Consider the following 26,819-nt stretch of genomic DNA (forward strand, 5'->3'; position numbering starts at 1 on the left):
ATCAAGTTTCACGAGGAGTCAGGCATCGTCTCCTTTGGAGGCACTGATCTCAGCGTCCCTCTGGAGTTTTCAAAGGATGTGAGGCCTCCGGTCGCGATGAGGTGGGGAAGTAGGTCTTTCTCTGTGGTCTCCACAGGGGATTCAGACAACCTTTCGTCTTGGGAAATGCAAGACGAGCCTGCATTCAAGTCACTGCAGGGATATCTGACCTTATTTCGAGTCAGGGCATCGCGGGGTCCATTCCACTTGAGGCCGCAAACTCAGGGTCCCTCTCACATACCTAGAGCTGAGAGAAGCCTCCTCTTGAGGTGCTTGTGGTAAGGTGGTATTCCTCTAGAGTCGAAGTCAGGGACTAACCTCTCATCTCGAGTTGATTTTTGGTCCACGGAGCTCTTTTGTGTTGCTACAGTGACCTCAGGATCCCTCTAGCCTGGAAACAGTGTTCTTGGGGTCTCTGGATTGCCATGAAGAAAATCAAGGCTCCTTTCATTTGTGATGTGCAACACGTTATTGCTCTGCACGCAGTGTAGGGGAATCGGGCCTCATCTCGCGGTGAGGGGGAAGTCTCATGGTTTTTCTCGAGTTGCGGCGGGAACCTGGGGTATATTCTCGAGTTACGACGGGGATGGCCCTTCCAAACACGTGTTTCTTCAGCGACGTCAGGACTCCTGCCTAGTTGCGAGGGACAAGTCGGGATGCTCCTCGAGGCTTGGCAGGGCAATTGGGACGCCTCTCCAGCTGAGGCGGGAGACCAAGGTCCCTTTCCACGTGCCACAGGAATCCTGGGACTCCTATCAAGTTTCACGAGGAGTCAGGCATCGTCTCCTTTGGAGGCACTGATCTCCGCGTCCCTCTGGAGTTTTCAAAAGATGTGAGGCCTCCGGACGCGATGAGGTGGGGAACTAGGTCTTTCTCTGTGGTCTCCACAGGGGATTCACACATCTTTTCGTCTTGGGAGATGCAAGACGAGCCTGCATTCAAGTCACTGCAGGGATATCCGGCCTTATTTCAAGTCAGGGCATCGCAGTGTCCATTCCACTTGAGGCCGCTAAGTCAGGGTCCCTCTCACATACCTAGAGCTGAGAGAAGCCTCCTCTTGAGGTGCTTGTGGCAAGGTGGTATTCCTCTGGAGTCGAAGCCATGGACTAACCTCTCATCTCGAGTTGATTCTTGGTCCACGGAGCTCTTTCGTGTTGCCACAGTGACCTCAGGATCCCTCTAGCCTTGAAACAGTGTTCTTGGGGTTTCTCTGGAGTGTCATGAAGGAAATCAAGGCTCCTTCCATGTTTGATGTGCAACATGGAATTGCTCTGCATGTAGTGCAGGGGAATCGTGCCTCATCTCGCGGCGAGGGGGAAGTCTCATGGTTTTTCTCGAGTCGCCGCGGGAACCTGGGGTATATTCTCGAGTTTCCACAGGGATGGCCCTTCCACACACGTGTTTGTTCAGCCACGGCAGGACTCCTGCCTAGTTGCGAGGGACAACTCGGGATTCTCCTCGAGGCTTTGCAGGGCAAATGGGACGCCTCTCCAGCTGAGGCGGGAGACCAAGGGTCCCTTTCCACGTGCCACAGGAATCCTGGGACTCCTATCAAGTTTGACGAGGAGTCAGGCATCGTCTCCTTTGGAGGCACTGATCTCCGCGTACCTCTGGAGTTTTCAAAGGATGTGAGGCCTCCGGTCGCGATGAGGTGGGGAACTAGGTCTTTCTTTGTGGTCTGCACAGGGTATTCAGACATCCTTTCGTCTTGGGAGATGCAAGACGAGCCTGCATTCAAGTCACTGCAGGGATATTCGGCCTTATTTCGAGTAAGGGCATCAGGGTGTCCATTCCACTTGAGGCCGCAAACTCAGGGTCCCTCTCACATACCTAGAGCTGAGAGAAGCCTCCTCTTGAGGTGCTTGTGGTAAGGTGGTATTCCTCTGGAGTCGAAGCCAGGGACTAACCTCTCATCTCGAGTTGATTTTTGGGCCATGGAGCTCTTTCGTGTTGCTACAGTGACCTCAGGATCCCTCTAGCCTTGAATCAGTGTTCTTGTGGTTTCTCTGGAGTGCCATCAAGGAAATCAAGTCTCCTTTCATGTGTGATGTGCAACACGGAATTGCTCTGCACGCAGTGCAGGGGAATCGGGCCTCATCTCGGGGCGAGGGGGAAGTCTCATAGTTTTTCTCGAGTTGCGGCGGGAACCTGGGGTGTATTCTTGAGTTACGACGGTGATGGCCCTTCCACCCACGTGTTTGTTCAGTGACGTCAGGACTCCTGCCTAGTTGCGAGGGACAACTCGGGATTCTCCTCGAGGCTTGGCAGGGCAATTTGGACACCTCTCCAGCTGAGGCGGGAGACTAAGGCTCCCTTTCCACATGCCACAGGAATCCTGGGACTCCTATCAAGATTCATGAGGAGTCAGTCATCGTCTCCTTTGGAGGCACTGATCTCCGCGTACCTCTGGAGTTTTCAAAGCATGTGAGGCCTCCTGTCGCGATGAGGTGGGGAACTAGGTCTTTCTCTGTGGTCTCCACAGGGGATTCAGACAACCTTTCATCTTGGGAGATGCAAGACGAGCCTGCATTCAAGTCACTGGAGGGATATCCGGCCTTATTTCGCGTCAGGGCATCGCGGTGTACATTCCACTTGAGGCCGCAAAATCAGGGTCCCTCTCACATACCTAGAGCTGAGAGAAGCCTCCTTTTGAGGTGCTTGTGGTAAGGTGGTATTCCTCTGGAGTCGAAGCCAGGGACTAACCTCTCATCTCGAGTTGATTTTTGGTCCACGGAGCTCGTTCGTGTTGCTACAGTGACCTCAGGATCCCTCTAGCCTTGAAACAGTGTTCTTGGGGTTTCTCTGGAGTGCCATCAAGGAAATCAAGGCTCCTTTCAAGTTTGATGTGCAACACGGAATTGCTCTGCATGTATTGCAGGGGAATTGGGCCTCATCTCGTGGCGAGGGGGAAGTCTCATGGTTTTTCGCAAGTTGCGGCGGGAACCTGGGGTATATTCTCGAGTTACGATGGGGATGGCCCTTCCACCCACGTGTTTGTTCAGCGACGTCAGGACTCCTGCCTAGTTGCGAGGGACAACTCGGGATTCTCCTCGAGGCTTGGCAGGGCAATTGGGACCCCTCTCCAGCTGAGGCAGGAGACCAAGCGTCCCTTTCCACGTGCCACAGGAATCCTGGGACTCCTATCAAGTTTCATGAGGAGTCAGGCATCTTCTCCGTTGGAGGCACGGATTTCCGCGTACTTCTGGATTTTTCAAAGGATGTGAGGCCTCCGGTCGCGATGAGGTGGGGAACTAGGTCTTTCTCTGTGGTCTCCACAGGGGATTCAGACATCCTTTCGTCTTGGGAGATGCAAGACGAGCCTGCATTCAAGTCACTGCAGGGATATCCGGCCTTATTTCGGGTCAGGGCATCGCGGTGTCCATGCCACTTGAGGCCGCAAACTCAGGGTCCCACTCACATACCTAGAATTGAGAGAAGCCTCCTCTTGAGGTGCTTGTGGTAAGGTCGTATTGCTCTGGAGTCGAAGCCAGGGACTAACCTCTCATCTTGAGTTGATTTTTGGGCATGGAGCTCTTTCGTGTTGCTACAGTGACCTCAGGATCCCTCTAGCCTTGAAACAGTGTTCTTGGGGTTTCTCTGGAGTGCCATCAAGGAAATCAAGGCTCCTTTCATGTGTGATGTGCAACACGGAATTGCTCTGCACGCAGTGTGGGGGAATCGGGACTCATCTCGCGGCGCGGGGGAAGTCTCATGGTTTTTCTCGAGTTGCGGCGGGAACCTGGGGTGTATTCTCGAGTTACGACGGGGATGGCCCTTCCACCCACGTGTTTGTTCAGCGACGTCAGGACTCCTGCCTAGTTGCGAGGGACAACTCGGGATTCTCCTCGAGGCTTGGCAGGGCAATTGGGACGCCTCTCCAGCTGAGGCTGGAGACCAAGGGTCCCTTTCCACGTGCCACAGGAATCTTAGGACTCCTATCAAGTTTCACGAGAGTCAGGCATCGTCTCCTTTCGAGGCACTGATCTCCGCGTACCTCTGGAGTTTTCAAAGGATGTGAGGCCTCCGGTCGCGATGAGGTGAGGAACTAAGTCTTTCTCTGTGTTCTCCACATGGGATTCAGACATCCTTTCATCTTGGGAGATGCAAGACGAGCCTGCATTCAAGTCACTGCAGGGATATCCGGCCTTATTTCGAGTCAGGGCATCGCGGTGTCCATTCCACTTGAGGCCGCAAACTCAGGGTCCCTCTCACATACCTAGAGCTGAGAGAAGCCTCCTCTTGAGGTGCTTGTGGTAAGGTGGTATTCCTCTGGAGTCGAAGCCAGGGACTAACCTCTCATCTCGAGTTGATTTTTGGTCCACGGAGCTCTTTCGTGTGGCTACAGTGACCTCAGGATCCCTCTAGCCTTGAAACAGTGTTCTTGGGGTTTCTCTGGAGTGCCATCAAGGAATTCAAGGCTCCTTTCATGTGTGATGTGCAACACGGAATTGCTCTGCACGCAGTGCAGGGGAATCGGGCCTCATCTCGGGGCGAGGGGGAAGTCTCATGGTTTTTCTCGAGTTGCGGCGGGAACCTGGGCTATATTCTCGAGTTATGACGGGGATGGCCCTTCCACCCACGTGTTTGTTCAGCCACGTCAGGACGCCTGCCTAATTGCGAGGGACAACTCGGGATTCTCCTCGACGCTTGCCAGGGCAATTGGGACGCCTCTCCAGCTGAGGCGGGAGACGAAGGGTCCCTTTCCACGTGCCACAGGAATCCTGGGACTCCTATGAAGTTTCACGAGGAGTCAGGCATCGTCTCCTTTGGAGGCACTGATCTCCGCGTACCTCTGGAGTTTTCAAAGGATGTGAGGCCTCCGGACGCGATGAGGTGGGGAACTAGGTCTTTCTCTGTGGTCTCCACAGGGGATTCAGACATCCTTTCGTCTTGGGAGATGCAAGATGAGCCTACATTCAAGTCACTGCAGGGATATCCGGCCTTATTTCGCGTCAGGACATCCCAGTGTCCATTCCACATGAGGCCGCAAAATCAGGGTCCCTCTCACATACCTAGAGCTGAGAGAAGCCTCCTCTTGAGGTGCTTGTGGTAAGGTGGTATTCCTCTGGAGTCGAAGCCAGGGACTAACCTCTCATCTCGAGTTGATTTTTGGTCCACGGAGCTCTTTCGTGTGGCTACAGTGACCTCAGGATCCCTCTAGCCTTGAAACAATGTTCCTGGGCTTTCTCTGGAGTGCCATCAAGGAAATCAAGGCTCCTTTCATGTTTGATGTGCAACACGGAATTGCTCTGCACGCAGTGCAGGGGAATCGGGCCTCATCTCGCGGCGAGGGGGAAGTCTCATGGTTTTTCTCGAGTTGCGGCGGGAACCTGGGGTATATTCTCGAGTTACGACGGGGATGGACCTTCCACCCACGTGTTTGTTCAACGACGTCAGGACTCCTGCCTAGTTGCGAGGGACAACTCGGGATTCTCCTCGAGGCTTGGCAGGGCAATTGGGACGCCTCTCCCGCTGAGGCGGTAGACCAAGGGTCCCTTTCCACGTGACACAGGAATCCTGGGACTCCTATCAAGATTCACGAGGAGTCAGGCATCGTCTCCTTTGGAGGCACTGATCTCCGCGTACCTCTGGAGTTTTCAAAGGATGTGAGGCCTCCGGTCGCGATGAGATGAGGAACTAGGTCTTTCTCTGTGGTCTCCACAGGGGATTCAGACATCCTTTCGTCTTGGGAGATGCAAGACGAGCCTGCATTCAAGTCACTGCAGGGATATCCGGCCTTATTTCGAGTCAGAGCATCGCGGTGTCCATTCCACTTGAGGCCGCAAAATCAGGGTCCCTCTCACATACCTAGAGCTGAGAGAAGCCTCCTCTTGAGATGCTTGTGGTAAGGTGGTATTCCTCTGGAGTCGAAGCCAGGGACTAACCTCTCATCTCGAGTTGATTTTTGGGCCACGGTGCTCTTTCGTGTTGCTACAGTGACCTCAGGATCCCTCTAGCCTTGAAACAGTGTTCTTGGGGTTTCTCTGGAGTGCCATCAAGGAAATCAAGTCTCCTTTCATGTTTGATGTGCAACACGGAATTGCTCTGCACGCAGTGCAGGGGAATCGGGCCTCATCTCGCGGCGAGGGGGAAGTCTCATGGTTTTTCTCGAGTTGCGGCGGGAACCTGGGGTATATTCTCGAGTTACGACGGGGATGGCCCTTCCACACACGTGTTTGTTCAGCGACGTAAGGACTCCTGCCTAGTTGCGAGGGACAACTCGGGATTCTCCTCGAGGCTTGGCAGGGCAATTGGGACGCCTCTCCAGCTGAGGCTGGAGACCAAGGGTCCCTTTCCACGTGCCACAGGAATCCTAGGACTCCTATCAAGTTTCACGAGAGTCAGGAATCGTCTCCTTTCGAGGCACTGATCTCCGCGTACCTCTGGAGTTTTCAAAGAATGTGAGGCCTCCGGTCGCGATGAGGTGGGGAACTAGGTCTTTTTCTGTGTTCTCCACATGGGATTCAGACATCCTTTCATCTTGGGAGATGCAAGACGAGCCTGCATTCAAGTCACTGCAGGCATATCCGGCCTTATTTCGAGTCAGGGCATCGCGGTGTCCATTCCACTTGAGGCCGCAAACTCAGGGTCCCTCTCACATACCTAGAGCTAAGAGAAGCCTCCTCTTGAGGTGCTTGTGGTAAGGTGGTATTCCTCTGGAGTCGAAGCCAGGGACTAACCTCTCATCTCGAGTTGATTTTTGGTCCACGGAGCTCTTTCGTGTGGCTACAGTGACCTCAGGATCCCTCTAGCCTTGAAACAGTGTTCTTGGGGTTTCTCTGGAGTGCCATCAAGGAAATCAAGGCTCCTTTCATGTGTGATGTGCAAGACGGAATTGCTCTGCACGCAGTGCAGGGGAATGGGGCCTCATCTCGGGGCGAGGGGGAAGTCTCATGGTTTTTCTCGAGTTGCGGCGGGAACCTGGTGTATATTCTCGAGTTACGACGGGGATGGCCCTTCCACCCACGTGTTTGTTCAGCGACGTCAGGACTCCTGCCTAGTTGCGAGGGACAACTCGGGATTCTCCTCGAGGCTTGGCAGGGCAATTCGGACGCCTCTCCAGCTGAGGCGTGAGACCAAGGGTCCCTTTCCACGTGCCACAGGAATCCTGGGACTCCTATCAAGTTTCACGAGGAGTCAGGCATCGTCTCCTTTGGAGGCACTGATCTCCGCCTACCTCTGGAGTTTTCAAAGGATGTGAGGCCTCCGGTCGCGATGAGGTGGGGAACTAGGTCTTTCTCTGTGGTCTCCACAGGGGATTCAGACATCCTTTCATCTTGGGAAATGCAAGACGAGCCTGCATTCAAGTCACTGCAGGGATATCCGGCCTTATTTCGAGTCAGGGCATCGGAGTGTCCATTCCACTTGAGGCCGCAAACTCAGGGTCCATCTCACATACCTAGAGCTGAGAGAAGCCTCCTCTTGAGCTGCTTGTGGTAAGGTGGTATTCCCCTGGAGTCGAAGCCAGGGACTAACCTGTCATCTCGAGTTGATTTTTGGTCCACGGAGCTCTTTCGTGTTGCTACAGTGACCTCAGGATCCCTCTAGCCTTGAAACAGTGTTCTTGGGGTTTCTCTGGAGTGCCGTCAAGGAAATCAAGGCTCCTTTCATGTGTGATGTGCAACACGGAATTGCTCTGCACGCAGTACAGGGGAATCGGGCCTCATCTTTCGGCGATGGGGAAGTCTCATGGTTTTTCTCCAGTTGCGGCGGGAACCTGGGGTATATTCTCGAGTTACGACGGGGATGGCCCTTCCACCCACGTGTTTGATCAGCGACGTCAGAACTCCTGCCTAGTTGCGAGGGATAACTCGGGATTCTCCTCGAGGCTTGGCAGGGCAATTGGGACGCCTCTCCAGCTGAGGCGGGAGACCAAGTGTCCCTTTCCACGTGCCACAGGAATCCTGGGACTCCTATCAAGTTTCACGAGGAGTCAGGCATCGTCTCCTTTGGAGGCACTGATCTCAGCGTCCCTCTGGAGTTTTCAAAGGATGTGAGGCCTCCGGTCGCGATGAGGTGGGGAACTAGGTCTTTCTCTGTGGTCTCCACAGGGGATTCAGACAACCTTTCGTCTTGGGAAATGCAAGACGAGCCTGCATTCAAGTCACTGCAGGGATATCTGACCTTATTTCGAGTCAGGGCATCGCGGGGTCCATTCCACTTGAGGCCGCAAACTCAGGGTCCCTCTCACATACCTAGAGCTCAGAGAAGCCTCCTCTTGAGGTGCTTGTGGTAAGGTGGTATTCCTCTGGAGTCGAAGCCAGGGACTAACCTCTCATCTCGAGTTGATTTGTGGTCCACGGAGCTCTTTCGTGTTGCTACAGTGACCTCAGGATCCCTCTAGCCTTGAAACAGTGTTCTTGGGGTTTCTCTGGAGTGCCATCAAGGAAATCAAGGCTCCTTTCCTGTGTGATGTGCAACACGGCATTGCTCTGCACGCAGTGCAGGGGAATCGGGCGTCATCTCGCGGCGAGGGGGAAGTCTCATGGTTTTTCTCGAGTTGCGGCGGGAACCTGGGGTATATTCTCGAGTTACGACGGGGATGGCCCTTCCACATACGTTTTTGTTCAGCGACGTAAGGACTCCTGCCTAGTTGTGAGGGACAACTCGGGATTCTCCTCGAGGCTTGGCAGGGCAATTGGGACGCCTCTCCAGCTGAGGCGGGAGACCAAGGGTCCCGTTCCACGTGCCACAGGAATCCTGGTACTCCTATCAAGTTTCACGAGGAGTCAGGCATCGTCTCCTTTGGAGGCACTGATCTCCGCGTCCCTCTGGAGTTTTCAAAGGATGTGAGGCCTCCGGTCGGGATGAGGTGGCGAACTAGATCTTTCTCTGTGGTCTCCACAGGGGATTCAGACATCCTTTCGTCTTGGGAGATGCAAGACGAGCCTGCACTCAAGTCACTGCAGGCATATCCGGCCTTATTTCGAGTCAGGGCATCGCGGTGTCCATTCCACTTGAGGCCGCAAACTCAGGGTCCCTCTCACATACCTAGAGCTGAGAGAAGCCTCCTCTTGAGGTGCTTGTGGTAAGGTGGTATTCCTCTGGAGTCGAAGCCAGGGACTAACCTCTCATCTCGAGTTGATTTGTGGTCCACGGAGATCTTTCGTGTTGCTGCAGTGACCTCAGCATCCCTCTAGCCTTGAAACAGTGTTCTTGGGGTTTCTCTGGAGTGCCATCAAGGAAATCAAGGTTCCTTTCCTGTGTGATGTGCAACACGGCATTGCTCTGCACGCAGTGCAGGGTACTCGGGCCTCATTTCGCGGCGAGGGGGAAGTCTCATGGTTTTTCTCGAGTTGCGGCGGGAACCTGGGGTATATTCTGGAGTTACGACGGGGATGGCCCTTCCACACACGTGTTTGTTCAGCGACGTCAGGACTCGTGCCTAGTTGCGAGGGACAACTCGGAATTCTCCTCGAGGTTTGGCAAAGCAATTGGGACGCCTCTCCAGCTGTGCGGGAGACCCAGCGTCCCTTTCCACATGCCACAGGAATCCTGGGACTCCTATCAAGTTTCACGAGGAGTCACGCATCGTCTCCTTTGGAGGCACTGATCTCCGCGTCCCTCTGGAGTTTTCACTGGATGTGAGGCCTCCGGTTGCGATGAGGTGGGGAACTAGGTCTTTGTCTGTGGTCTTCACAGGGGATTCAGACATCCTTTCGTCTTGGGGGATGCAAGACGAGCCTGCATTCAAGTCACTGCAGGGATATCCGGCCTTATTTCGAGTCAGGGCATTGCGGGGTCCATTTCACTTGAGGCCGCAAACTCAGGGTCCCTCTCACATACCTAGAGCTGAGAGAAGCCTCCTCTTGAGGTGCTTGTGGTAAGGTGGTATTCCTCTGGAGTCGAAGCCAGGGACTAACCTCTCATCTCGAGTTGATTTGTGGTCCACGGAACTCTTTCATGTTGCTACAGTGACCTCAGGATCCCTCTAGCCTTGAAACAGTGTTCTTGGGGTTTCTCTGGAGTGCCATCAAGGAAATCAAGGCTCCTTTCCTGTGTGATGTGCAACACGGCACTGCTCTGCACGCAGTGCAGGGGAATCGGGCCTCATCTCGCGGCGAGGGGGAAGTCTCATGGTTTTTCTCGAGTTGCGGCGGGAACCTGGGGTATATTCTCGAGTTACGACGGGGATGGCCCTTCCACACACGTGTTTATTCAGCGACGTCAGGACTCCTGCCTAGTTGCATGGGACAACTCGGGATTCTCCTCGAGGCTTGGCAGGGCAATTGGGACGCCTCTCCAGCTGAGGCGGGAGACCAAGGGTCCCTTTCCACGTGCCACAGGAATCCTGGGATTCCTATCAAGTTTCACGAGGAGTCAGGCATCGTCTCCTTTGGAGGCACTGATCTCCGTGTCCCTCTGGAGTTTTCAAAGGATGTGAGGCCTCCGGTCGCGATGAGGTGGGGAACTAGGTCTTTCTCTATGGTCTCCACAGGGGATTCAGACATCCTTGGGTCTTGGGAGATGCAAGACGAGCCTGCATTCAAGTCACTGCAGGCATATCCGGCCTTATTTCGAGTCAGGGCATCGCGGTGTCCATTCCACTTGATGCCGCAAACGCAGGGTCCCTCTCACATACCTAGAGCTGAGAGAAGCCTCCTCTTGAGGTGCTTGTGGTAAGGTGGTATTCCTCTGGAGTCGAAGCCAGGAACTAGCCTCTCATCTCGAGTTGATTTTTGGTCCACGGAGCTCTTTCGTGTTGCTACAGTGACCTCAGGATCCCTCTATCCTTGAAACAGTGTTCTTGGGGTTTCTCTGGAGTGCCATCAAGGAAATCAAGGCTCCTTTCATGTTTGATGTGCAACACGGAATTGCTCTGAACGCAATGCAGGGGAATCGGGCCTCATCTCGCGGCGAGGGGGAAGTCACATGGTTTTTTTCGAGTTGCGGCGGGAACCTGGGGTATATTCTCGAGTTACGACGGGGATGGCCCTTCCACACACGTGTTTGTTCAGCGACGTCAGGACTCCTGCCTAGTTGCGAGGGACAACTCGGGATTCTCCTCAAGGTTTGGCAGGGCAATTGGGACACCTCTCCAGCTGAGGCGGAAGACCAAGGGTCCCTTTCCACGTGCCACAGGAATCCTGGGACTCCTATCAAGTTTCACGAGGAGTCACACATCGTCTCCTTAGGAGGCACTGATCTCCGCGTCCCTCTGGAGTTTTCACTGGATGTGAGGCCTCCGGTCGCGATGAGGTGGGGAACTAGGTCTTTCTCTGTGGTCTCCACAGCAGATTCAGACAACCTTTCGTCTTGGGGGATGCAAGACGAGCCTGCATTCAAGTCACTGCAGGCATATCCGGCCTTATTTCGAGTCAGGGCATCGCGGTGTCCATTCCACTTGAGACCGCAAACTCAGGGTCCCTCTCACATACCTAGAGCTGAGAGAAGCCTCCTCTTGAGGTGCTTGTGGTAAGGTGGTATTCCTCTGGAGTCGAAGCCAGGAACTAGCCTCTCATCTCGAGTTGATTTTTGGTCCACGGAGCTCTTTCGTGTTGCTCCAGTGACCTCAGGATCCCTCTATCCTTGAAACAGTGTTCTTGGGGTTTCTCTGGAGTGCCATCAAGGAAATCAAGGCTCCTTTCCTGTGTGATGTGCAACAAGGAATGGCTCTGCATGCAATGCAGGGGAATCGGTCCTCATCTCGCGGCGAGGGGGAAGTCTCATGGTTTTTCTCGAGTTGCGGCGGGAGCCTGGGGTATATTCTCGAGTTACGACGGGGATGGCCCTTCCACGCACGTGTTTGTTCAGCGACGTCAGGACTCCTGCCTAATTGCGAGGGACAACTCGGGATTCTCCTCGAGGGTTGGCAGGGCAATTGGGACGCCTCTCCAGCTGAGGCGGGAGACCAAGGGTCCCTTTCCACGTGCCACAGGAATCCTGGGACTCCTATCAAGTTTCACGAGGAATCAGGCATCGTCTCCTTTGGAGGCACTGATCTCCGCGTCCCTCCGGAATTTTCAAAGGATGTGAGGCCTCCGGTCGCGATGAGGTAGGGAACTAGGTCTTTCTCTCTGGTCTCCACAGTGGATTCAGACATCCGTTCGTCATGGGAGATGCAAGACGAGCTTGCACTCAAGTCACTGCAGGCATATCCGGCCTTATTTCGAGTCAGGGCATCGCGGTGTCCATTCCACTTGAGGCCGCAAACTCAGGGTCCCTCTCACATACCTAGAGCTGAGAGAAGCCTCCTCTTGAGGTGCTTGTGGTAAGGTGGTATTCCTCTGGAGTCGAAGCCAGAGACTATCCTCTCATCTCGAGTTGACTTTTGGTCCACGGAGCTCTGTCGTGTTGCTACAGTGACCTCAGGATCCCTCTAGCCTTGAAACAGTGTTCTTCGGTGTTCTCTGGAGTGTCATCAAGGAAATCAAGGCTCCTTTCCTGTGTGATGTGCAACACGGCATTGCTCTGCACGCAGTGCAGGGGAATCGGGCCTCATCTCACGGCGAGGGGGAAGTCTCATGGTTTTTCTCGAATTGCGGCGGGAACCTGGGGTATATTCTCGAGTTACGATGGGGAAGGCCCTTCCACACACGTGTTTGTTCAGCGACGTCTGGACTCGTGCCTAGTTGCGAGGGACAACTCGGGATTCTCCTCAAGGCTTGGCAGGGCTATTGGGACGCCTCTCCAGCTGAGGCGGGAGACCAAGGGTCCCTTTCCACGTGCCACAGGAATCCTGGTACTCCTATCAAGTTTCACGAGGAGTCAGGCATCGTCTCCTTTCGAGGCACTGATCTCCGCGTCCCTCTGGAGTTTTCAAAGGATGTGAGGCCTCCGGTCGGGATGAGGTGGCGAACTAGATCTTTCTCTGTGGTCTCCACAGGGGATTCAGACATCCTTTCGTCTTGGGAGATGCAAGACGAGCCTGCACTCAAGTCACTGCAGGCATATCCGGCCTTATTTCGAGTCAGGGCATCGCGGTGTCCATTCCACTTGAGGCCGCAAACTCAGGGTCCCTCTCACATACCTAGAGCTGAGAGAAGCCTCCTCTTGAGGTGCTTGTGGTAAGGTGGTATTCCTCTGGAGTCGAAGCCAGGGACTAACCTCTCATCTCGAGTTGATTTGTGGTCCACGGAGATCTTTCGTGTTGCTGCAGTGACCTCAGCATCCCTCTAGCCTTGAAACAGTGTTCTTGGGGTTTCTCTGGAGTGCCATCAAGGAAATCAAGGCTCCTTTCCTGTGTGATGTGCAACACGGCATTGCTCTGCACGCAGTGCAGGGTACTCGGGCCTCATTTCGCGGCGAGGGGGAAGTCTCATGGTTTTTCTCGAGTTGCGGCGGGAACCTGGGGTATATTCTGGAGTTACGACGGGGATGGCCCTTCCACACACGTGTTTGTTCAGCGACGTCAGGACTCGTGCCTAGTTGCGAGGGACAACTCGGAATTCTCCTCGAGGTTTGGCAAAGCAATTGGGACGCCTCTCCAGCTGTGCGGGAGACCCAGCGTCCCTTTCCACGTGCCACAGGAATCCTGGGACTCCTATCAAGTTTCACGAGGAGTCACGCATCGTCTCCTTTGGAGGCACTGATCTCCGTGTCCCTCTGGAGTTTTCACTGGATGTGAGGCCTCCGGTCGCGATGAGGTGGGGAACTAGGTCTTTCTCTGTGGTCTTCACAGGGGATTCAGACATCCTTTCTTCTTGGGGGATGCAAGACGAGCCTGCATTCAAGTCACTGCAGGGATATCCGGCCTTATTTCGAGTCAGGGCATCGCGGGGTCCATTTCACTTGAGGCCGCAAACTCAGGGTCCCTCTCACATACCTAGAGCTGAGAGAAGCCTCCTCTTGAGGTGCTTGTGGTAAGGTGGTATTCCTCTGGATTCGAAGCCAGGGACTAACCTCTCATCTCGAGTTGATTTGTGGTCCACGGAACTCTTTCATGTTGCTACAGTGACCTCAGGATCCCTCTAGCCTTGAAACAGTGTTCTTGGGGTTTCTCTGGAGTGCCATCAAGGAAATCAAGGCTCCTTTCCTGTGTGATGTGCAACACGGCATTGCTCTGCACGCAGTGCAGGGGAATCGGGCCTCATCTCGCGGCGAGGGGGAAGTCTCATGGTTTTTCTCGAGTTGCGGCTGGAACCTGGGGTATATTCTCGAGTTACGACGGGGATGGCCCTTCCACACACGTGTTTATTCAGCGACGTCAGGACTCCTGCCTAGTTGCGAGGGACAACTCGGGATTCTCCTCGAGGCTTGGCAGGGCAATTGGGACGCCTCTCCAGCTGAGGCGGGAGACCAAGGGTCCCTTTCCACGTGCCACAGGAATCCTGGGATTCCTATCAAGTTTCACGAGGAGTCAGGCATCGTCTCCTTTGGAGGCACTGATCTCCGTGTCCCTCTGGAGTTTTCAAAGGATGTGAGGCCTCCGGTCGCGATGAGGTGGGGAACTAGGTCTTTCTCTATGGTCTCCACAGGGGATTCAGACATCCTTGGGTCTTGGGAGATGCAAGACGAGCCTGCATTCAAGTCACTGCAGGCATATCCGGCCTTATTTCGAGTCAGGGCATCGCGGTGTCCATTCCACTTGAGGCCGCAAACGCAGGGTCCCTTTCACATACCTAGAGCTGAGAGAAGCCTCCTCTTGAGGTGCTTGTGGTAAGTTGGTATTCCTCTGGAGTCGAAGCCAGGAACTAGCCTCTCATCTCGAGTTGATTTTTGGTCCACGGAGCTCTTTCGTGTTGCTACAGTGACCTCACGATCCCTCTATCCTTGAAACAGTGTTCTTGGGGTTTCTCTGGAGTGCCATCAAGGAAATCAAGGCTCCTTTCATGTTTGATGTGCAACACGGAATTGCTCTGCACGCAATGCAGGGGAATCGGGCCTCATCTGGCGGCGAGGGGGAAGTCACATGGTTTTTTTCGAGTTGCGGCGGGAACCTGGGGTATATTCTCGAGTTACGACGGGGATGGCCCTTCCACACACGTGTTTGTTCAGCGACGTCAGGACTCGTGCCTAGTTGCGAGGGACAACTCGGGATTCTCCTCAAGGTTTGGCAGGGCAATTGGGACACCTCTCCAGCTGAGGCGGAAGACCAAGGGTCCCTTTCCACGTGCCACAGGAATCCTGGGACTCCTATCAAGTTTCACGTGGAGTCACACATCGTCTCCTTAGGAGGCACTGATCTCCGCGTCCCTCTGGAGTTTTCACTGGATGTGAGGCCTCCGGTCGCGATGAGGTGGGGAACTAGGTCTTTCTCTGTGGTCTCCACAGCAGATTCAGACAACCTTTCGTCTTGGGGGATGCAAGACGAGCCTGCATTCAAGTCACTGCAGGGATATCCGGCCTTATTTCGAGTCAGGGCATCGCGGTGTCCATTCCACTTGAGGCCGCAAACTCAGGGTCCCTCTCACATACCTAGAGCTGAGAGAAGCCTCCTCTTGAGGTGCTTGTGGTAAGGTGGTATTCCTCTGGAGTCGAAGCCAGGGACTAACCTCTCATCTCGAGTTGATTTTTGGTCCACGGAGCTCTTTCGTGTTGCTCCAGTGACCTCAGGATCCCTCTAGCCTTGAAACAGTGTTCTTGGGGTTTCTCTGGAGTGCCATCAAGGAAATCAAGGCTCCTTTCCTGTGTGATGTGCAACACGGCATTGCTCTGCACGCAATGCAGGGGAATCGGGCCTCATCTCGCGGCGAGGGGGAAGTCTCATGGTTTTTCTCGAGTTGCGGCGGGAGCCTGGGGTATATTCTCGAGTTATGACGGGGATGGCCCTTCCACGCACGTGTTTGTTCAGCGACGTCAGGACTCCTGCCTAGTTGCGAGGGACAACTCGGGATTCTCCTCGAGGGTTGGCAGGGCAATTGGGACGCCTCTCCAGCTGAGGCGGGAGACCAAGGGTCCCTTTCCACGTGACACAGGAATCCTGAGACTCCTATCAAGTTTCACGAGGAATCAGGCATCGTCTCCTTTGGAGGCACTGATCTCCGCGTCCCTCCGGAATTTTCAAAGGATGTGAGGCCTCCGGTCGCGATGAGGTAGGGAACTAGGTCTTTCTCTCTGGTCTCCACAGTGGATTCAGACATCCGTTCGTCATGGGAGATGCAAGACGAGCCTGCACTCAAGTCACTGCAATCATATCCGGCCTTATTTCGAGTCAGGGCATCGCGGTGTCCATTCCGCTTGAGGCCGCAAACTCAGGGTCCCTCTCACATACCTAGAGCTGAGAGAAGTCTCCTCTTGAGGTGCTTGTGGTAAGGTGGTATTCCTCTGGAGTCGAAGCCAGAGACTATCCTCTCATCTCGAGTTGACTTTTGGTCCACGGAGCTCTGTCGTGTTGCTACAGTGACCTCAGGATCCCTCTAGCCTTGAAACAGTGTTCTTCGGTGTTCTCTGGAGTGTCATCAAGGAAATCAAGGCTCCTTTCCTGTGTGATGTGCAACACGGCATTGCTCTGCACGCAGTACAGGGGAATCGGGCCTCGTCTCACGGCGAGGGGGAAGTCTCATGGTTTTTCTCGAATTGCGGCGGGAACCTGGGGTATATTCTCGAGTTACGATGGGGAAGGCCCTTCCACACACGTGTTTGTTCAGCGACGTCTGGACTCGTGCCTAGTTGCGAGGGACAACTCGGGATTCTCCTCGAGGCTTGGCAGGGCAATTGGGACGCCTCTCCAGCTGAGGCGGGAAACCAAGGGTCCCGTTCCACGTGCCACAGGAATCCTGGTACTCCTATCAAGTTTCACGAGGAGTCAGGCATCGTCTCCTTTGGAGGCACTGATCTCCGCGTCCCTCTGGAGTTTTCAAAGGATGTGAGGCCTCCGGTCGGGATGAGGTGGCGAACTAGATCTTTCTCTGTGGTCTCCACAGGGGATTCAGACATCCTTTCGTCTTGGGAGATGCAAGACGAGCCTGCACTCAAGTCACTGCAGGCATATCCGGCCTATTTCGAGTCAGGGCATCGCGGTGTCCATTCCACTTGAGGCCGCAAACTCAGGGTCCCTCTCACATACCTAGAGCTGAGAGAAGCCTCCTCTTGAGGTGCTTGTGGTAAGGTGGTATTCCTCTGGAGTCGAATCCAGGGACTAACCTTTCATCTCGAGTTGATTTGTGGTCCACGGAGATCTTTCGTGTTGCTGCAGTGACCTCAGCATCCTATAGCCTTGAAACAGTGTTCTTGGGGTTTCTCTGGAGTGCCATCAAGGAAATCAAGGCTCCTTTCCTGTGTGATGTGCAACACGGCATTGCTCTGCACGCAGTGCAGGGGAATCGGGCCTCATTTCGCGGCGAGGGGGAAGTCTCATGGTTTTTCTCGAGTTGCGGCGGGAACCTGGGGTATATTCTGGAGTTACGACGGGGATGGCCCTTCCACACACGTGTTTGTTCAGCGACGTCAGGACTCCTGCCTAGTTGCGAGGGACAACTCGGAATTCTCCTCGAGGTTTGGCAAGGCAATTGGGACGCCTCTCCAGCTGTGCGGGAGACCCAGCGTCCCTTTCCACGTTCCACAGGAATCCTGGGACTCCTATCAAGTTTCACGAGGAGTCACGCATCGTCTCCTTTGGAGGTACTGATCTCCGCGTCCCTCTGGAGTTTTCAAGGATGTGAGGCCTCCGGTCGCGATGAGGTGGGGAACTAGGTCTTTCTCTGTGGTCTCCACAGTGCATTCAGACATCCTTTCGTCTTGGGAGATGCAAGACGAGCCTGCATTCAAGTCACTGCAGGCATATCCGGCGTTATTTCGAATCAGGGCATCGCGGTGTCCATTCAACTTGAGGTCGCAAATTCAGGGTCCCTCTCACATACCTAGAGCTCAGAGAAGCCTCCTCTTGAGGTGCTTGTGGTAAGGTGGTATTCCTCTGGAGTCGAAGCCAGGGACTAACCTCTCATCTCGAGTTGATTTTTCGTCGACTGAGCTCTTTCTTGTTGCTACAGTGACCTCAGGATCCCTCTAGCCTTGAAACAGTGTTCTTGGGGTTTCTCTGGAGTGCCATCAAGGAAATCAAGGCTCCTTTCATGTTTGATGTGCAACACGGAATTTCTCTGCACGCAGTGCAGGGGAATCGGGCCTCATCTCGCGGCGAGGTGGAAGTCTCATGGTTTTACGCGAGTTGCGGCGGGAACCTGGGGTATATTCTCTAGTTACAACGGGGATGGCCCTTCCACACACGTGTTTGTTCAGCGACGTCAGGACTCGTGCCTAGTTGCGAGGGACAACTCGGGATTCTCCTCGAGGCTTGGCAGGGCAATTGGGACGCCTCTCCAGCTGAGGCGGGAGACCAAGGGTCCCTTTCCACGTGCCACAGGAATCCTGGGACTTCTATCAAGTTTGACGAGGAGTCAGGCATCGTCCCCTTTGGAGGCACTGATCTCAGTGTACCTCTGGAGTTTTCAAAGTATGTGAGGCCTCCGGTCGCGATGAGGTGGGGAACTAGGGCTTTCTCTGTGGTCTCCACAGGGGATTCAGACATCCTTTCGTCTTTGGAGATGCAAAACGAGCCTGCATTCAAGTCACTGCAAGGATATCCGGCCTTATTTCGAGTCAGGGCATTGCGGTGTCCATTCCACTTGAGGCCGCAAACTCAGGGTCCCTCTCACATACCTAGAGCTGAGAGAAGCCTCCTCTTGAGGTGCTTGTGGTAAGGTGGTATTCCTCTGGATTCGAAGCCAGGGACTAACCTCTCATCTCGAGTTGATTTGTGGTCCACGGAACTCTTTCATGTTGCTACAGTGACCTCAGGATCCCTCTAGCCTTGAAACAGTGTTCTTGGGGTTTCTCTGGAGTGCCATCAAGGAAATCAAGGCTCCTTTCCTGTGTGATGTGCAACACGGCATTGCTCTGCACGCAGTGCAGGGGAATCGGGCCTCATCTCGCGGCGAGGGGGAAGTCTCATGGTTTTTCTCGAGTTGCGGCTGGAACCTGGGGTATATTCTCGAGTTACGACGGGGATGGCCCTTCCACACACGTGTTTATTCAGCGACGTCAGGACTCCTGCCTAGTTGCGAGGGACAACTCGGGATTCTCCTCGAGGCTTGGCAGGGCAATTGGGACGCCTCTCCAGCTGAGGCGGGAGACCAAGGGTCCCTTTCCACGTGCCACAGGAATCCTGGGATTCCTATCAAGTTTCACGAGGAGTCAGGCATCGTCTCCTTTGGAGGCACTGATCTCCGTGTCCCTCTGGAGTTTTCAAAGGATGTGAGGCCTCCGGTCGCGATGAGGTGGGGAACTAGGTCTTTCTCTATGGTCTCCACAGGGGATTCAGACATCCTTGGGTCTTGGGAGATGCAAGACGAGCCTGCATTCAAGTCACTGCAGGCATATCCGGCCTTATTTCGAGTCAGGGCATCGCGGTGTCCATTCCACTTGAGGCCGCAAACGCAGGGTTCCTTTCACATACCTAGAGCTGAGAGAAGCCTCCTCTTGAGGTGCTTGTGGTAAGTTGGTATTCCTCTGGAGTCGAAGCCAGGAACTAGCCTCTCATCTCGAGTTGATTTTTGGTCCACGGAGCTCTTTCGTGTTGCTACAGTGACCTCAGGATCCCTCTATCCTTGAAACAGTGTTCTTGGGGTTTCTCTGGAGTGCCATCAAGGAAATCAAGGCTCCTTTCATGTTTGATGTGCAACACGGAATTGCTCTGCACGCAATGCAGGGGAATCGGGCCTCATCTGGCGGCGAGGGGGAAGTCACATGGTTTTTTTCGAGTTGCGGCGGGAACCTGGGGTATATTCTCGAGTTACGACGGGGATGGCCCTTCCACACACGTGTTTGTTCAGCGACGTCAGGACTCGTGCCTAGTTGCGAGGGACAACTCGGGATTCTCCTCAAGGTTTGGCAGGGCAATTGGGACACCTCTCCAGCTGAGGCGGAAGACCAAGGGTCCCTTTCCACGTGCCACAGGAATCCTGGGACTCCTATCAAGTTTCACGTGGAGTCACACATCGTCTCCTTAGGAGGCACTGATCTCCGCGTCCCTCTGGAGTTTTCACTGGATGTGAGGCCTCCGGTCGCGATGAGGTGGGGAACTAGGTCTTTCTCTGTGGTCTCCACAGCAGATTCAGACAACCTTTCGTCTTGGGGGATGCAAGACGAGCCTGCATTCAAGTCACTGCAGGGATATCCGGCCTTATTTCGAGTCAGGGCATCGCGGTGTCCATTCCACTTGAGGCCGAAAACTCAGGGTCCCTCTCACATACCTAGAGCTGAGAGAAGCCTCCTCTTGAGGTGCTTGTGGTAAGGTGGTTTTCCTCTGGAGTCGAAGCCAGGGACTAACCTCTCATCTCGAGTTGATTTTTGGTCCACGGAGCTCTTTCGTGTTGCTCCAGTGACCTCAGGATCCCTCTAGCCTTGAAACAGTGTTCTTGGGGTTTCTCTGGAGTGCCATCAAGGAAATCAAGGCTCCTTTCCTGTGTGATGTGCAACACGGCATTGCTCTGCACGCAATGCAGGGGAATCGGGCCTCATCTCGCGGCGAGGGGGAAGTCTCATGGTTTTTCTCGAGTTGCGGCGGGAGCCTGGGGTATATTCTCGAGTTATGACGGGGATGGCCCTTCCACGCACGTGTTTGTTCAGCGACGTCAGGACTCCTGCCTAGTTGCGAGGGACAACTCGGGATTCTCCTCGAGGGTTGGCAGGGCAATTGGGACGCCTCTCCAGCTGAGGCGGGAGACCAAGGGTCCCTTTCCACGTGACACAGGAATCCTGAGACTCCTATCAAGTTTCACGAGGAATCAGGCATCGTCTCCTTTGGAGGCACTGATCTCCGCGTCCCTCCGGAATTTTCAAAGGATGTGAGGCCTCCGGTCGCGATGAGGTAGGGAACTAGGTCTTTCTCTCTGGTCTCCACAGTGGATTCAGACATCCGTTCGTCATGGGAGATGCAAGACGAGCCTGCACTCAAGTCACTGCAATCATATCCGGCCTTATTTCGAGTCAGGGCATCGCGGTGTCCATTCCGCTTGAGGCCGCAAACTCAGGGTCCCTCTCACATACCTAGAGCTGAGAGAAGTCTCCTCTTGAGGTGCTTGTGGTAAGGTGGTATTCCTCTGGAGTCGAAGCCAGAGACTATCCTCTCATCTCGAGTTGACTTTTGGTCCACGGAGCTCTGTCGTGTTGCTACAGTGACCTCAGGATCCCTCTAGCCTTGAAACAGTGTTCTTCGGTGTTCTCTGGAGTGTCATCAAGGAAATCAAGGCTCCTTTCCTGTGTGATGTGCAACACGGCATTGCTCTGCACGCAGTGCAGGGGAATCGGGCCTCGTCTCACGGCGAGGGGGGAAGTCTCATGGTTTTTCTCGAATTGCGGCGGGAACCTGGGGTATATTCTCGAGTTACGATGGGGAAGGCCCTTCCACACACGTGTTTGTTCAGCGACGTCTGGACTCGTGCCTAGTTGCGAGGGACAACTCGGGATTCTCCTCGAGGCTTGGCAGGGCAATTGGGGACGCCTCTCCAGCTGAGGCGGGAAACCAAGGGTCCCGTTCCACGTGCCACAGGAATCCTGGTACTCCTATCAAGTTTCACGAGGAGTCAGGCATCGTCTCCTTTGGAGGCACTGATCTCCGCGTCCCTCTGGAGTTTTCAAAGGATGTGAGGCCTGCCGGTCGGGATGAGGTGGCGAACTAGATCTTTCTCTGTGGTCTCCACAGGGGATTCAGACATCCTTTCGTCTTGGGAGATGCAAGACGAGCCTGCACTCAAGTCACTGCAGGCATATCCGGCCTATTTCGAGTCAGGGCATCGCGGTGTCCATTCCACTTGAGGCCGCAAACTCAGGGTCCCTCTCACATACCTAGAGCTCAGAGAAGCCTCCTCTTGAGGTGCTTGTGGTAAGGTGGTATTCCTCTGGAGTCGAATCCAGGGACTAACCTTTCATCTCGAGTTGATTTGTGGTCCACGGAGATCTTTCGTGTTGCTGCAGTGACCTCAGCATCCTCTAGCCTTGAAACAGTGTTCTTGGGGTTTCTCTGGAGTGCCATCAAGGAAATCAAGGCTCCTTTCCTGTGTGATGTGCAACACGGCATTGCTCTGCACGCAGTGCAGGGGAATCGGGCCTCATTTCGCGGCGAGGGGGAAGTCTCATGGTTTTTCTCGAGTTGCGGCGGGAACCTGGGGTATATTCTCGAGTTACGACGGGGATGGCCCTTCCACACACGTGTTTGTTCAGCGACGTCAGGACTCCTGCCTAGTTGCGAGGGACAACTCGGAATTCTCCTCGAGGTTTGGCAAGGCAATTGGGACGCCTCTCCAGCTGTGCGGGAGACCCAGCGTCCCTTTCCACGTTCCACAGGAATCCTGGGACTCCTATCAAGTTTCACGAGGAGTCACGCATCGTCTCCTTTGGAGGTACTGATCTCCGCGTCCCTCTGGAGTTTTCAAGGATGTGAGGCCTCCGGTCGCGATGAGGTGGGGAACTAGGTCTTTCTCTGTGGTCTCCACAGTGCATTCAGACATCCTTTCGTCTTGGGAGATGCAAGACGAGCCTGCATTCAAGTCACTGCAGGCATATCCGGCGTTATTTCGAATCAGGGCATCGCGGTGTCCATTCAACTTGAGGTCGCAAATTCAGGGTCCCTCTCACATACCTAGAGCTCAGAGAAGCCTCCTCTTGAGGTGCTTGTGGTAAGGTGGTATTCCTCTGGAGTCGAAGCCAGGGACTAACCTCTCATCTCGAGTTGATTTTTCGTCGACTGAGCTCTTTCTTGTTGCTACAGTGACCTCAGGATCCCTCTAGCCTTGAAACAGTGTTCTTGGGGTTTCTCTGGAGTGCCATCAAGGAAATCAAGGGCTCCTTTCCTGTGTGATGTGCAACACGGAATTTCTCTGCACGCAGTGCAGGGGAATCGGGCCTCATCTCGCGGCGAGGTGGAAGTCTCATGGTTTTACGCGAGTTGCGGCGGGAACCTGGGGTATATTCTCTAGTTACAACGGGGATGGCCCTTCCACACACGTGTTTGTTCAGCGACGTCAGGACTCGTGCCTAGTTGCGAGGGACAACTCGGGATTCTCCTCGAGGCTTGGCAGGGCAATTGGGACGCCTCTCCAGCTGAGGCGGGAGACCAAGGGTCCCTTTCCACGTGCCACAGGAATCCTGGGACTTCTATCAAGTTTGACGAGGAGTCAGGCATCGTCTCCTTTGGAGGCACTGATCTCAGTGTACCTCTGGAGTTTTCAAAGTATGTGAGGCCTCCGGTCGCGATGAGGTGGGGAACTAGGTCTTTCTCTGTGGTCTCCACAGGGGATTCAGACATCCTTTCGTCTTTGGAGATGCAAAACGAGCCTGCATTCAAGTCACTGCAAGGATATCCGGCCTTATTTCGAGTCAGGGCATCGCGGTGTCCATTCCACTTGAGGCCGCAAACTCAGGGTCCCACTCACATACCTAGAGCTGAGAGAAGCCTCCTCTTGAGGTGCTTGTGGTAAGGTGGTTTCCCTCTGGCGTCGAAGCCAGGGACTAACCTCTCATCTCGAGTTGATTTTTGGTCCACGGAGCTCTTTCTTGTTGCTACAGTGATCTCAGGATCCCTCTAGCCTTGAAACAGTGTTCTTGGGTTTCTCTGGAGTGCCATCAAGGAAATCAAGGCTCCTTTCATGTTTGATGTGCAACACGGAATTGCTCTGCACGCAGTGCAGGGGAATCGGGCCTCATCTCGCGGCGAGGGGGAAGTCTCATGGTTTTCCTCGAGTTGCGGCGGCAACCTGGGGGATATTCTCGAGTTACGACGGGGATGGCCCTTCCACCCAAGTGTTTGTTCAGCGACGTCAGGACTCCTGCCTAGTTGCGAGGGACAACTCGGGATTCTCCTCGAGGCTTAGCAGGGCAATTGGAACGCCTCTCCAGCTGAGGCGGGAGACCAAGCGTCCCTTTCCACGTGCCACAGGAATCCTGGGACTCCTAACAAGCTTCACGAGGAGTCAGGAATCATCTCCTTTGGAGGCACTGATCTCCGCGTACCTCTGGAGTTTTCAAAGGATGTGAGGCCTCCGGTCGCGATGAGGTGGGGAACTAGGTCTTTCTCTGTGGTCTCCACAGGGGATTCAGACATCATTTCGTCTTGGGAGATGCAAGACGAGCCTGCATTCAAGTCACTGCAGGGATATCCGGCCATATTTCGAGTCAGGGCATCGCGGTGTCCATTCCACTTGAGGCTGCAAACTCAGGGTCCCTCTCACATACCTAGAGCTGAGAGAAGCCTCCTCTTGAGGTGCTTGTGGTAAGGTGGTATTCCTCTGGAGTCGAAGCCAGGGAATACCCTCTTATCTCGAGTTGATTTTTGGTCCACAGAGCTCTTTCGTGTTGCTACAGTGACCTCAGGATCCCTCTAGCCTGGAAACAGTGTTCTTGGGGTTTCTCTGGAGTGCCATTCCGGAAATCAAGGCTCGTTTCATGTGTGATGTGCAACACGGAATTGCTCTGCACGCAGTGCAGGGGAATCGGGCCTCATCTCGCAGCGAGGGGGAAGTCTCATGGTTTTTCTCGAGTTGCGGCGGGAACCTGGGGTATATTCTCGAGTTACGACGGGGATGGCCCTTCCACCCACGTGTTTGTTCAACGACGTCAGGACTCCTGCCTAGTTGCGAGGGACAACTCGGGATTCTCCTCAAGGTTTGGCAGGGCAATTGGGACACCTCTCCAGCTGAGGCGGAAGACCAAGGGTCCCTTTCCACGTGCCACAGGAATCCTGGGACTCCTATCAAGTTTCACGTGGAGTCACACATCGTCTCCTTAGGAGGCACTGATCTCCGCGTCCCTCTGGTTCACTGGATGTGAGGCCTCCGGTCGCGATGAGGTGGGGAACTAGGTCTTTCTCTGTGGTCTCCACAGCAGATTCAGACAACCTTTCGTCTTGGGGGATGCAAGACGAGCCTGCATTCAAGTCACTGCAGGGATATCCGGCCTTATTTCGAGTCAGGGCATCGCGGTGTCCATTCCACTTGAGGCCGAAAACTCAGGGTCCCTCTCACATACCTAGAGCTGAGAGAAGCCTCCTCTTGAGGTGCTTGTGGTAAGGTGGTTTTCCTCTGGAGTCGAAGCCAGGGACTAACCTCTCATCTCGAGTTGATTTTTGGTCCACGGAGCTCTTTCGTGTTGCTCCAGTGACCTCAGGATCCCTCTAGCCTTGAAACAGTGTTCTTGGGGTTTCTCTGGAGTGCCATCAAGGAAATCAAGGCTCCTTTCCTGTGTGATGTGCAACACGGCATTGCTCTGCACGCAATGCAGGGGAATCGGGCCTCATCTCGCGGCGAGGGGGAAGTCTCATGGTTTTTCTCGAGTTGCGGCGGGAGCCTGGGGTATATTCTCGAGTTATGACGGGGATGGCCCTTCCACGCACGTGTTTGTTCAGCGACGTCAGGACTCCTGCCTAGTTGCGAGGGACAACTCGGGATTCTCCTCGAGGGTTGGCAGGGCAATTGGGACGCCTCTCCAGCTGAGGCGGGAGACCAAGGGTCCCTTTCCACGTGACACAGGAATCCTGAGACTCCTATCAAGTTTCACGAGGAATCAGGCATCGTCTCCTTTGGAGGCACTGATCTCCGCGTCCCTCCGGAATTTTCAAAGGATGTGAGGCCTCCGGTCGCGATGAGGTAGGGAACTAGGTCTTTCTCTCTGGTCTCCACAGTGGATTCAGACATCCGTTCGTCATGGGAGATGCAAGACGAGCCTGCACTCAAGTCACTGCAATCATATCCGGCCTTATTTCGAGTCAGGGCATCGCGGTGTCCATTCCGCTTGAGGCCGCAAACTCAGGGTCCCTCTCACATACCTAGAGCTGAGAGAAGTCTCCTCTTGAGGTGCTTGTGGTAAGGTGGTATTCCTCTGGAGTCGAAGCCAGAGACTATCCTCTCATCTCGAGTTGACTTTTGGTCCACGGAGCTCTGTCGTGTTGCTACAGTGACCTCAGGATCCCTCTAGCCTTGAAACAGTGTTCTTCGGTGTTCTCTGGAGTGTCATCAAGGAAATCAAGGCTCCTTTCCTGTGTGATGTGCAACACGGCATTGCTCTGCACGCAGTGCAGGGGAATCGGGCCTCGTCTCACGGCGAGGGGGAAGTCTCATGGTTTTTCTCGAATTGCGGCGGGAACCTGGGGTATATTCTCGAGTTACGATGGGGAAGGCCCTTCCACACACGTGTTTGTTCAGCGACGTCTGGACTCGTGCCTAGTTGCGAGGGACAACTCGGGATTCTCCTCGAGGCTTGGCAGGGCAATTGGGACGCCTCTCCAGCTGAGGCGGGAAACCAAGGGTCCCGTTCCACGTGCCACAGGAATCCTGGTACTCCTATCAAGTTTCACGAGGAGTCAGGCATCGTCTCCTTTGGAGGCACTGATCTCCGCGTCCCTCTGGAGTTTTCAAAGGATGTGAGGCCTCCGGTCGGGATGAGGTGGCGAACTAGATCTTTCTCTGTGGTCTCCACAGGGGATTCAGACATCCTTTCGTCTTGGGAGATGCAAGACGAGCCTGCACTCAAGTCACTGCAGGCATATCCGGCCTATTTCGAGTCAGGGCATCGCGGTGTCCATTCCACTTGAGGCCGCAAACTCAGGGTCCCTCTCACATACCTAGAGCTGAGAGAAGCCTCCTCTTGAGGTGCTTGTGGTAAGGTGGTATTCCTCTGGAGTCGAATCCAGGGACTAACCTTTCATCTCGAGTTGATTTGTGGTCCACGGAGATCTTTCGTGTTGCTGCAGTGACCTCAGCATCCTCTAGCCTTGAAACAGTGTTCTTGGGGTTTCTCTGGAGTGCCATCAAGGAAATCAAGGCTCCTTTCCTGTGTGATGTGCAACACGGCATTGCTCTGCACGCAGTGCAGGGGAATCGGGCCTCATTTCGCGGCGAGGGGGAAGTCTC

The sequence above is a fragment of the Cervus elaphus genome, chromosome 33, assembly GCF_910594005.1.
Source record: "Cervus elaphus chromosome 33, mCerEla1.1, whole genome shotgun sequence".
Taxonomy (NCBI): Eukaryota; Metazoa; Chordata; class Mammalia; order Artiodactyla; family Cervidae; genus Cervus; species Cervus elaphus.